This window comes from Rhinolophus hipposideros, assembly GCF_964194185.1.
Source record: "Rhinolophus hipposideros genome assembly, chromosome: 4".
Classification (NCBI taxonomy): Eukaryota; Metazoa; Chordata; class Mammalia; order Chiroptera; family Rhinolophidae; genus Rhinolophus; species Rhinolophus hipposideros.
Genome location: NC_138050.1, coordinates 502,480 through 516,062, shown reverse-complemented (window position 1 = coordinate 516,062; position 13,583 = coordinate 502,480).

Here is a 13,583-nt window from a genome sequence, read left to right as displayed (position 1 = left end):
AACAATTGTTCTAAAGAATCTCAGTGAACTACAAGAAAACAGAGAAACAATTTAATAAAATCAGGAAAACAGGAACAAAGAGAGAAGTTCAGCAAAGTGTTAGAATGTGAAAAAGAAATAAATAGAACTTTTGGAGCTGAAGAATACAGTGAATAAACTGAAAAATGAAATTGAGAACTTTAACAGCAGGCTCAATCAAGCAGAGAAACAATCACCACACTTGAAGGGTCATTTGAAAGTATCCAGTTAGATGAGAAAAAGAAAAGACATGAAAAGGAGTGAAGAAAACCTATGGGACTTAAGGAAAACTATCAAAAGAAACAATATTCACATTAAGAAAATCCCAGAAGGGAAAGTGAGAGAACAGGACAGAAAACTTATTTAAACAAATAAAGGCTGAAAAAATCCCAAAACCTAGGGATGAAGCTCAAAGATCCCCATCAAGGGAAGATACGTTACAATAAAACTGTCTAAGATCAAAGGCAGAGAGGAAATCTTGAGAGCAACATGAGAAGAGGAGCCATTCACACTTGGGGAATGCCCATTAGGCCATAAGCAGATTTCTCAGCAGAGACCTTAAGAGTGGGAAGTAGTGGGGTGTTACACTCAATGTGCTGAAAGGAAAATCAGCACCCAGAGTGTTTTACCCTGTAAAACTGCCCTTCAGGGTTGATGGACTTGTGAATACACTCCAGAGAGACCCAAGCTCTTCACCACCAAAACTGTCTTACAAGAAACACTAAAGGGAGTCCTTCAGGCTAAGAAGAAAGGGTGCCAACTAAGAAAATGAAATCATATGAAAATATAAAACTCACTGGTAAGGCAGATATACAGTCAAATTTAGAATAACATTGTAACGGTAGTGTATAAATCACTACTAACTCTGAAGATTAAAATACAAAGAATTAAACATAATGATGCTACAGTAAGTTTTTAATGGATACACAATATAAAAAAGATGTAAATTGTGACATCAAAAACAAAATGGGAGGGGATAGAAGTGTTGAGTTATTATATGCAAAACTAAGTTGTTATCACCTTAAAATCGACAAGATTAAGTTTTATGTAAGTCCCATGGTATGTGCACTGAAAACTAAAAAAATTAATATTGTTAAATTGTCCATTCTTGCCAAAGTGATACATTGATTCAATGCAATAACTTTCAAAATTCTAATAGCATATTTCACAGAAATAAAATTAAAATAAAATAAAAGGTGTGGCACTTTTTATTTTAAATAGAGATTTACATCAAATAGAGGACACTCAGTTAAATTTGAATGTGAGATAAACATTTTTTTTAAATCTGTATGTATATCCCATGCATTATACCAAAAAAGTATTCATTGTTTATCTGAAATGTAAACTCCATCAGGAGTCCTGTGTTTTTATTTGCTAAACCTGGCAACACTAGGGAGGATACACAAGTAATTTATGACAAGGTTTAACTGTGGCAGTGGGAGGTCTGGGATACTCATGGGTGAACATGAGAACAGCTAGAGGACGACCTTTTCCTTTATACGTTTTGTACTTTCTGACTTTTAGACCATAAAACTACATTACCTATTCAAGTAATATAAATAAATAAAAACAAATACATATAGATAAAACTAAATATTCATATACATGAACTACTAAAAACCATGTGCCATTAAATGAGATTTCTTTTCTATGTTGTTTATAGTGAAACCAGGCCCCATCTATCACCCTGTACTTTGAAAATATACATGTGCTCCATTCAGTGAAAGTTAAAACATTCTGTGATTTTTATATTTTCAAAGTATCCTAACTCTCCCTAAGTTTCTTGTTGCCCCCATTTCAGCAGTGGGGGAAAAAAATCAAACATCTGAGGTTTGGGCTAGAGGATAAAAGTGTCACACAGTATTACTCTTGAGGAGGCAAGCCCAGCCAGGTTTTTGAAATCTCCCCAACTCTTCCCAGCCGTTTGACAGCTTCTCAGATAACTCAAATGGCCAGTCAGACATATTACTGTAGCAAGCACCAGGTGGGGAAAAATCAAAGAGTGTGACACCAGACTCATTAGTGTGGCAGACTGCATATCGACACCTGCCGATATGAGAGAGAAAGAAAGAGAGAGAGAGAGAGAAACATGTGCATGTGAACTGATGTATAAGAGCAATTCAAGATTTTCCTAATGATTAGAAACTTGGGTTCTTATCCTTATAGAGCAAATGGAATGTAACCCACTTCAATGATGCAGAAAATGAAAAAAAAAAAAAGTCATTTTAATTCTTTGGTCTCATTTTAGAAAGATTATTATGAAGTTAACACAATGCATGATTAACTTTTTGACATTAATATCTTTATTGTGTTACTTTTAAATTAATTTTCCTTTTTTAAAGATAGAATGTATGACAAAATTACAATCAGAGGCTCCTTAACCAGTAAAATACAGCTTTAATATCTTATTTCTTTTCTCTTGAGGTTTTATTTTTTTTACTATTTCTTTATTTTCAGTTACAGTTGACATTCAATATTATTTTATATTGGTTTCAGGTGTACAGCTTAGTGGTTAGGCATTTATGTAATTTATACAGACTATATTCCCTGTGTTGTACTCTATTTACATCCCACGACTATTATGTAACTGCCAGTTTGTATTTATAGGCTCATAGATACAGAGAAGAAACTGATGGTTGCAAGAGGGGACCTGGGTGGAAAAGGTGAAGGAAAGGTTTTAGTTTTTAAAAACTTCAGTAAATGACTTGCTGAGGGACTCAAGTAATGTGAATAGATATTTTAGACAGAAAAAATTTGAAGATATCATTGCTTGACAAAATTGTAGGGTAGCTAAAATAGGGATTTTCCTTGTTTGACATTTTGAAAGTGGAGTTTATAAAAATATCACAGCCATAGTCCTAATCTGCTGAGAGACTCCCACTCACCAAACTTATGCCAGCTGGCTCCTGTATCTTCAGACGTTTTTAGCAAATGCTCAAATACGACATACATTTTAAGCAGCTGGATTAATCTAATAGCTCTTACTAGAACCCTTTCATCTGTTCTACAGAGATAGAAGGCTGCTATTTTATTACAGTCTGGAAAACATGTACATGTTTATTCTTTTTTTTCCCTTTTTTTAAAATTTATTGGGGTGACAATTGTTAGTGAGATTACATATATTTCAGGTGTACAATTCTGTATTACATCATCTATAAATCCCACTGTGTGTTCACCACCCTGAGTCAGTTCTCCTTCTATCACCATATATTTGATCCCCCTTACCCTCATCTCCCACCCCCGACCCCCTTACCCTCTGGTAACCACTAAACTATTGTCTGTGTCTATGAGTTTTTGTTTCTCATTTGTTTGTCTTGTTCTTTTGTTGTTCTCGGTTTATATACCACATATCAGTGAAATCATAGGGTTCTCTGCTTTTTCTGTCTGACTTATTTCACTTAGAATTATACTCTCAAGATCCATCCATGTTGTCACAAATGTTCCTATATCATCTTTTCTTACTGCCAAATAGTATTCCATTGTGTACATATACCACAACTTCTTTATCCATTCATCTACGTTTATTCTTAATCAATAGGATTATGCCACAAAAATGTAACTTTGAAATTCCAAATGAAAGATGTTATTAAAAGTAAAGGCCCATAAGTTTATAATTGTTTTTAATATACATCTTTTTTTTAATTTTTGGTTTAATTTAATTTGGGAGAAAACAGAAAAAGGCAACAGTTAGCTTTTGGAATTGCTTGTTCTTTAAATAAAAATCAAAAGAACTACATAATACAGAATAGAATTTTCTATAAATAAGACACTGAAATGCTTAGCTTGGCATGCATTTTTTTTTTTGTCTCTGAGATTATAATCGAAACAGTGTTGCTCTTTCTTAAAATTTCAGTCCCCATCATGATGATATTTGCAATGTTTTAAATGAGAACCATATGTTCTTCCCTAACCTATTTAATAGTGGTAGCCAGATGTTTGAACAAATTATGAGGGACAGCTCTACCAGCTTGTCCTAACAGTTAAGCATAATACTGACCACTTACCAGCTCACAATCTGTCCTCGCCTCAGTTAGTAGAAAAAAAAAAAAAAGGAAAAGTCTACCATTAGTAACATATATGCCTGGGACTCGTTATTCTGATCAATGTTAAAAGGTGACAAACTTTCTGAGAAGTAAGCAAAAATACTTTAAAAACTATTTATGGAGTTCAGATGACTTATAAAAACTGCATCTTTGTTGCAATTATACTAAAGTCAGAAGAAAATTCACAATAATTTCATTATTAACTACAGCCATAATTTCTCAGTAAATATTCTTTTGATTCTGCAAGCTTAATAATGGATTACTTAATGTTAAAGTCTTTTGTTGTCAAAGCCATGACTAGTCATTCATTATCTCCTGAAGCAAACATCTCAGGTAAGTGAGTTAACATGTAACTATCCACTAGCCCTTTCTTCTGAAGCATTTTAATACTGTCATTAAAAATGAAATGTTGCCATAATATATTAAATATTTAAGGATTAATTTAAGAGACTACATGTGAGACCTATCACTGAAAACCACAAAGTAATGCTCAGAGATCATGAAGGAACTAATGCTATATAACCCAACATGGGTGAACCTTAAAGGCATAATGCTAAGTGAAAGAAGACAGACACCAAGGATTGCATGCTTATGAATTCATTTATAGACATGTCCTGAAAACACTGATCTACAGCATGTCATTAGTGTCCCAGGGCAAGGGTGGCTGAAACCGTCTGCAAAGAGGCATGAAGGGATGTTTGCTGACTGGGGCAGTTTTCTCCACGTTGAGTGTGGTGGTGTTTACATGGGCATGTACTTTTGACATTCTTGTGCACTGTACACCTAAAGTGGTATAAGGAACAGAAAGAAGAGATCAAATAAAATTGCCATCCTTTCTTCATGTAGAAAATATAAGTGGGCAGAAGAAAAATATATGGGATCCAAGAAGCTAGTTCACAGCAATGCGTTAAGAATTCACTTTCGGCAGAACAGTCCTCTCACAGAAAAAAAAAAAAAAAAAGAAAGAAAGAAAGTGTAAACACCCAAGGGGTCAGTATCTGAGGGAGAAGGGAGATTTGGTGGCTGAACCTGGCACACTGTGCTACTTTTTCCCTTGGAACATTTGCAAATTCATTAGTTATATGGTCAAAGGCTAAGAACCTGAGGATAAAATAGATGGCAAAAGGAAGAAGAGTTGAGAAGGTCTTTTGGCAGCTATGTGGACCATAGGGAAGGAAATGGGAGTTCAGGCCTCTCAAGAGGGAGAAGTAAAGGACAGACAGAACCTGAGACTCTGAGTCACTATCTCTTTTCATCAATTCTTTTTGGTTTTTTTTTTTTTTTTTTTGGTTGTTCTATGGCAGGTGTGGTTTTTTTTTTGTTTTGTTTTGTTTTGTTTTTTTATTTTTTTTTATTTATTAGTTTCAGGTGTACAAGACAAGGTAATACTTAGACGTTCATCATTTATATCCCTCACACTGTGAACCCCCCTCCCCCCATCCACTATCCCTCTGACCTCACACTGAACCATCACATTATATATATAAAATTATAGTTGGCATTCATTAATGTTTAGCTTCTGCTGTACAATGCCATGATCAGGTATCCACAGTATCCCTGAGGTGGTCTCCCAAATAGGACGCATGTCCATCGGATACCCAACAAAATCTTTACAACATTATTGAATACCTTCCCCAAATTAATTTTCAAAAAAACCCTGAGGCCATCTTGTGGTTACCAGCTGCTTCCAAATCCCTTCACCTTTCCCCTTATCCCCAACCCCCCCCCACACCCATCTAACAACTCTCGGGTTTTTCTTTGTGTCCCCAAAACTGTTTCTAATTACTTCATTCACATAGTCTTTTCTTTAGATTCCATATATAAGTGAGATCATATGGTACTTGTCTTTCTCTTTCTGACTTATTTCACTTAACATAATGTTCTCTAGATCCATCCATGTTGCTGCAAATGATAAGATTTCTTTCTTCTTTATGGCTGCGTAATACTCCATTGTATAAATGTACCACAGCTTCTTAATCCAGTCATCTACCGATGGGCATTTCGGTTGTTTCCATATCTTGGCTATTGTGTAAAGTGCTGCAATAAACATAGGAGTGCATACAGATTTTTGAATTGGAGTTTTGGATTTCTCCAGGTAAATGCCTAGGAGTGGAATTACTGGATCATAGGGTAGTTCCATTTTCAGATTCCTGAGATACCTCCATACTGTTTTCCATAGTGGCTGCACTAATCTGCAATCCCACCAACAGTGCACGAGCGTTCCCTTTTCTCCACATCCGCGCCAGCATTTGTTGTTTGTTGATTTATTGATGATAGCCATTTTGACTGGAGTGAGGTGGTATCTCATTGTGGTTTTTATTTGCATTTCTCTGATGGTTAGTGAGGTTGAGCATTTCTTCATATGTCTTCTTGCCTTCTGTATGTCCTTTTTAGAAAAATGTCTCCTCAAGCCCTCTGCCCATTTTTTAATTGGGTTGTTTGTTTTTTTGGAGTTGAGTTGAGTAAGTTTTTTATAGATTTGTGATATTAATCCCTTATCAGATATATCATTGGCAAATATCTTTTCCCATACAGTAGGATCCCTTTTTGTTTTATTGATGGTTTCCTTTGCTGTGAAAAAACTTTTTAGTTTGATGTAATCCCACATGTTTATTTTTTCTCTTACTTCCCTCGCGTGAGGGGATATATCAGTGAAAATCTTACTCCGGGTAATGTCCATGAAGTTTCTTCCTATATTTTCTTCTAGATATTTTATGGTTTCAGATCTTACATTTAAGTCTTTAAGCCATTTTTAATTTGTTTTTGTATATGGTGTAAGGGAGTGGTCCAGCTTCATTTTCTTGCATGTGTCTGTCCAGGTTTCCCAACACCACTTATTGAAGAGACTGTCTTTACCCCATCGTACATTCTTGCTTCCATTGTCGTAGATTAGATGGGCATATAGACATGGATTTACGTCTGGACTCTCTATTCTGTTCCATTGATCTATGTGTCTATTTTTATGCCAGTACCATGCTGTTTTGATTACTGTAGCCTTGTAGTATAGTTTGAAATCAGGTATCGTTATACCTCCCACTTTGTTCTTATTTCTCAAGATTGCTGAGGCTATCCGGGGTCTTTTATGTTCCCATATAAATTTTAGGATTATATGTTCTATTTCTGTGAAAAACGTCGTTGGTATTTTGATAGGAATTGTGTTGAATATGTATATTGCCTTAGGCAGTATGGACGTTTTAACTACATTAATTCTTCCTATCCATGAACATGGAATGTGTTTCCATCTATTTATGTCTTCTTTCATTTCTTTCTTCAGTGTCGTATAATTATCTGAGTACAGATCTTTTACATCTTTGGTTAGATTTATTCCCAGATATTTTATAGTCTTTGGAGCGATTGTAAATGGAATTGTTTTTTTTAATTTCTCCTTCTGCTATTTTATCATTGGTATATACAAATGCAACTATTTTCCGAATATTAATTTTATATCCTGCTACTTTACTAAATTCATCTATCAGCTCTAATAGTTTCTTGGTGGAGTCTTTAGGGTTCTCTGTATATAGTATCATATCATCTGCATATAGTGATAATTTTACTTCCTCCTTACCAATTTGGATGCCTTTTATTTCTTTCTCTTGTCTGATTGCTGTGGCTAGAACTTCCAGCACTGTGTTGAATAGAAGTGGAGAAAGTGGGCAACCTTGTCTTGTTCCTGATCTTAGGGGGGATGGTTTTAGCTTTTCCCCATTGAGTATCTTTTCATTAATTCTTAAAATGCATCAATTCTTAAGTAGTGCAGGCTAAGAGAAATAAAAGCCAAATAGAACGTGATTGCTAAGAGACTCATTGATAAAACAGAAAAACTTCCCGTAATAGCAGTGCAGTGGCATGTTCATGTAGATAATAATGATAAAGAGGGATGATGAATGTAAGACTGTGCATTTGTAGCTGTCTCGTCCCAGGGTGCTCTGCAACCTCCACAGTGACTGAAATAAGAAATAGCAGTGAAAAATCAGCCTCAGCTGGTCAGAGTGGAGACCAAAGTTCAGGACTGTAAAAGCAACTGGATATCTGGTAGAAGAAATTCTAACAGCAAGACAGCTACAGAAATTGTTAAGACCAAATTCTGAGTGTAAAATGTGCTTAAATTCCTAATTGTCAAAAAATCAGTGACACACTGGGAAGATAACAGTGGCGAATCAGGCGTTGAGCACAGAGGGACCTTCCCTTGAAAGCAGAGCTTGCCTGGTGATGGCTGTGAGTTGGCTCCTCTCTGAGTGCATCCAGCCCTGTACACAGTCCAGATAGCAGACATCTGAAGCTTCCAGGCTTGGTATGTCTAAGTGCAGAGCACAAGACTGCAGTGCAGCTGGAAATTAGCAAGAAAACCACAGAGAGGGTTACCCCCAGTGATGAGTACAAGTTTTACCCAAATCCATTGCTGACCATGAAATAACACGGGCCTAAGGAAGACCCTCCAGGGGAGTGGTTACAAAAACAGCAGTCTAGAGGCATATAAACAGGTCAGAGGTGTCAACAGCTGCACATTGGGAATAGGGAGAGGGAGACAGAGTTTGAAATTTGAGCCCAAACCTGTGATAATTAAAACAGTTATCAGAACACAACAGAATACAGAGTTGTGACAATGTATTATCTACAATGCCCAAGATTATAAGACGCACATTATAACACAAAACAAGATACCAGGTGTATTACCTGCACTTACAGAGAAAGGAAGAAACAGTCAAGAGAGATCCCAAGTGGCCCAGAAACAGACTTCAAAGCAGTTATTAAGCAATACACATATGTATACATTCAAAATTTAAAGACAAATACAAAAGGAATATATATCATGAATGAAAGGACAGCAAGTCTAAACAGAAAAGTAAAATCTATAAAAAAAAAACAACAACAAAATTTCAAGAGCTGAAAAATTTACCCCAAAATAAAAATTCACTAGATGAGATTAATGGCAGACTGGGGTGGCAAGAGAGAGGCTCAGTGTTCTTTAAGATAGAAATTGTTCAGTGTGCAGAATTTTTTAAAAAATTAGAAATATGAGCAGTGCCTCAGAGACTGTTAACTGTATGAAACAAGTTAATTAGGGTTTTAGAAGAAGTTGAAAAGTTACATAGATTTCAGTTGTACAATTCTGTATTACATCATCTATGTAACTTTACTAACAATTGTCACCCCAATAAACTTTAATTTAAAAAAAAGAAGTGGAAAAAGAAACAGAAGAAGAACAAAGTATTCAAATGGATGGATGGTTGGCTAAGTGGTTAGACTGCAGTGCTCATAACACCAAGTTCACCAGTTCGATTCCCACATGGGCCAGTGAACTGGGCCCTCCACAACTGGATTGAAAACAATGACTTGACATGGAACTTATGGGTCCTGGAAAAACACACTGTTCCACAATATTCCCCAATAAATATTTTTAAAAAGTATTTGAAGAAATACTAGCAAAGAACTTTCTAAATATGTTAGAAAAATTATAGATCTAAAAAGTACAAGATACCCCAATCATAATATAAACAACAAAAATTACTTCTAAGATCTTTATAGTCAAACTGCTAAAAGTCTAAAAATAATGCCAAAACCTTGAAATAAGCCAGAAAAAAATGACATATTACATATAGGAAAACAATTACTGACATCATAACAGTAACTATAGAGGCCAAAAGACATTAAAATGACAAAATTAAAGTATTAAAAATAATGCAAAACCAAGAGTTTCATATTCAATGAGAGTATGCTTCATGAATAAAGTTTTAACAAAAATATTTTCATATAAACAAGAACTAAGAGATTCTTACCAGCCGATCTGTATTATAAAAAATACTAAAGGAAGCTTTTCAGATGAAAGGAAATTATAGCATATGGAAACAACTTTAAGGGAAGAACTGGAGAGTATGAAAATTTTTATGTGGGTTGGAATAAAATAATAAATATAATTAAAAAGTTTTTCATAGGTTTTTGAAAGACATGAATAAAATTTAAATGTAACACATGTGTAAGTGTATATTTATAAATATTACATTTATTATAATGTCAGTAAAGACAGAGTGCTGCCTGATGAAAATATATTGTTTTCAGGTTCCATTCTTTTATCAAGAGTGATTTGATATTAGTGCCAATTTTGTTTATGAGAAATAAAAGCAGAGAGAAGCGTGGGAAATAAATAGGAAATGCCATCTGTAAGTACAACCACATAAGATTGGATTAAAATAAAAACCAATTGCGTTACAATAAGAAACACACTTAAAATATTCAGTGTTATTTTATAAATGGAAATCCTACACATAATAATAAATAACTGAAATTTACCATTTTATTGATGAGTTTGATGGCAGATTCAACACAGCTCAAAAGAAAATAGTTTTCCACATACTATGGAAGCCAGAGGACTTGGACTGCAGAACAGAGATGAAAACTATAGAGAAAAATAGAGAAAAGGTAGACTAAAATGGAGCATGGTAGAAAAGCCTAACATACAGAGTTTCAGAAACAGGACAAGAAAGAATTATGCAGAAACAATATTTGAAAAAGTCAATTATGTTCCAAAATCAATGAACACCTTTCTTCATGGTAGACAGACTGCTAACACCCCTGGTGCCTGCCTTCCATATATGCCTCCTGTGCTCTTTTCTTGGAGAGAGGGAGCTGCTGAATAGGATGGATGCCACACCCATGAAAATACAATCACTACAGCGTCTTTGAAATGTCTACCTGTCCTACCATTGGCCTCAGTTCAGTTTATAAATGAAAATCACATATTTCCATCATGCCACATTTTATTACTCGACACTAAGGTCTGTAAATGAACACAGAGAATGAAGGTGCCAACAGATGGAAGTGCTGGAGAAGCTCAGAGTGGAGAACAGAGTGAAAAAAATCTCGATTGCTCCAGAAAGAAGCTCTTTGTTGACTGTGCTGCAAGGTGTGGGGGTGCTGCAAGGTGTGGGGAATTAGGGTAAAAGGAGGAGCAGCTTACTGTGGCTATCAATCTGTGTAGCTCTGACGTAAGTCTGTGCTGTGGAAAACTGGTGAGGGGACCTCTACCTGCCCACTCGTTCTCCACTGTTACACCCCATCACCACTTGAGTTTGGGAGAATTGTCATTTGCTTGGACAAATTCCTGGTAACTGCTGTGTCCATTGTTTTAGTAACTCTTTATCCTTTCTTTTTCCTTATCATTTATATTTATCATTTTAATAAGATGATTGATTAGAACAAATTAGGCAGTAATATTTAGTAATGATTTCAATATGAAAAAATAGAATTAATGAAATGAATAAAGTTTATGGTACATTGTAACTTCTAGGCTTTTGATTCTAATATTTCAAACTAACATAGAAAAAGAGGAAAATGCTGCAAAACGGGAAATATAAGTGAACTTAAAATGAGTTTGGTGTTATTCAAAAATAAGGTAAAAACAATCATTAGAATTGAGATTTGAATTTTTTACTTATTTACGAGTCAAGTACTAAGTCACTGCTAGTGAATTTTGACACAATTAATGTATCCTTTTAATTTGAACAACTTTTAAGTTTATGATAGTAGTGATCACATGAAAGTTTACCATTTTTATTAAACTGGAATTAAAATAGATAAAGGTACTCAAGAATTTCAGAAGCAATAACTAAATATACACAAAAAAGTTTATTTTGTTTATAAGTCATTATTACCTTTCCTTTGAAGCTTGCACTTGATTCAATATTTTTAGTCAGCTTTACTAAAGTATAATTTACATAAAATAAAACTACAATTCTAAGAGTACATTTTCATAAATTTTGTCATGTAATCATACAACCACTACTACATTCAAGACATGAATCATTTCCATCATCCCAACACACACCCTGGTGCCAATTTGCAGGTGATCCCCTCCCCCATTCCTGGCCTTGGCAACCACTGGTCATTCTCTGAAATGATATTTTCAACTTTCCTGGAACTGTATATAATGAGAATAATGCAGTATATTTCTTCGTGTCCTTCTGGTTGTCAGTCACCACATCTTTCTGCTTTGTGTGTTCTTGGTAGTTTGGGATTGGGTGGCAGATACTGTGAATGTTACATTTTTGCCTTCTGGATTTTGTTGTATTCTTTTAAACAGTGCTCGGTTACTTTCCAGGCCTGTAATTATGTTACTTGACATAGGTTAGATTATTTTAGAACTTCCTTAAAAGGTTTGTTAGGTCTTTTATCTACAAGTAATTTAGCCACACTCCTAAGGCGTGTATCCTCACAGTGCCCTTGCCACCACAGTGGAACCACAGCTGCCCCCAGCTTTGCGCGAATGTGGACGATTTTGCTACCTTCACTTCCCTCGCTGTTCTTTCTCTGTCCTTAAGTCATTTCCTTTTGTGCACACACAGATCTGTGCTGAGGATCTGTTGGGATCTGAGCCTCAGGGGACCCCTCTGCAGCCCCCTCCTGTGGTTTCCTGCCCTGAACATCCCCTGCATCTGAACCTTCATTCCAGGCCCTCAACTTAGAAGGAACTCTAAGGCGGGCTCTGTGTGCGTTCTCCTCCCGTTGGCACAGTCTTGGAACTACCTCCAGGCTTTCAGCTAACACAACCATGGGTGTTCCTTGTTTGTTTCCCTATCTGTCCTATTTTACATTTTAAGCTGTGAACATATGTGTAGGGTTAGGAGGGGGAGTGAGGTTGGTAAATCCAAGCTCTCTTACTTCATCCTTACTGGAATTTACTTTATTTCTTTTTAAAGCAATAAAACTACAATTCTAAAACCACAAAAATTCTATAAGTTAGCCTCTTTAAAAATTCAGAACAATCTCCAATCCACACACAATTTCATAAATTTTCATCTGTGTTTTTGAAAAGTAACATTATACGCTGTTAGTGATAACACCCCCCTACACACACACACACACACACACACACACACATGCACACATTATTTATGTTGCTTTACTGCCATATTCATTTGGAACTAAGAATTAGGTTAGAGTCTGAGTTATTAAATTCCCATAGACCTACTTTTACAACGATATGCACATAGCACATAGAAAAGTAAGAGAGCTGTCATTAGAAAACAAAAACCCGGCGGAGTGAAGAATGGAAGGGAAAGGGACGTAGAAAAGCTAATGGGGTCAGTAAGTTATGGAGTCACCCACAGGAAGCATAGCACATGTGGTGCTATGGAACAAAATGGTTTTCCTCAACATTTTTTTTTTTCTAATTTGGAGGTGATCAGACCACCCTCTAGTGGAATACAGAGGAGTGGAAATTCCTGCAGACAAAGTAACAAAACATTCTTTAGTATTTTTCTCCCTCATCTTCCTTTATTTAAAAGATTGACTTCAAATTTAAGAGATTAGTATAACTTAGAACTTTCAAAGTTTTACAGATTTTCAAAAGGTCTTAATATTTGATTCTCACATTATCTTCACTCTGTTTTACAATCCCAGGTTTGAATACAGCTTGTCTTACTTGGTCAGTTATGTTAAAAACCAAGTCATGTGATGAGAACTCACAAGTCTGGTGTCAGTAACATTTGCTATTATCATGAAAACAGTGATACAAGTTTCTACAAG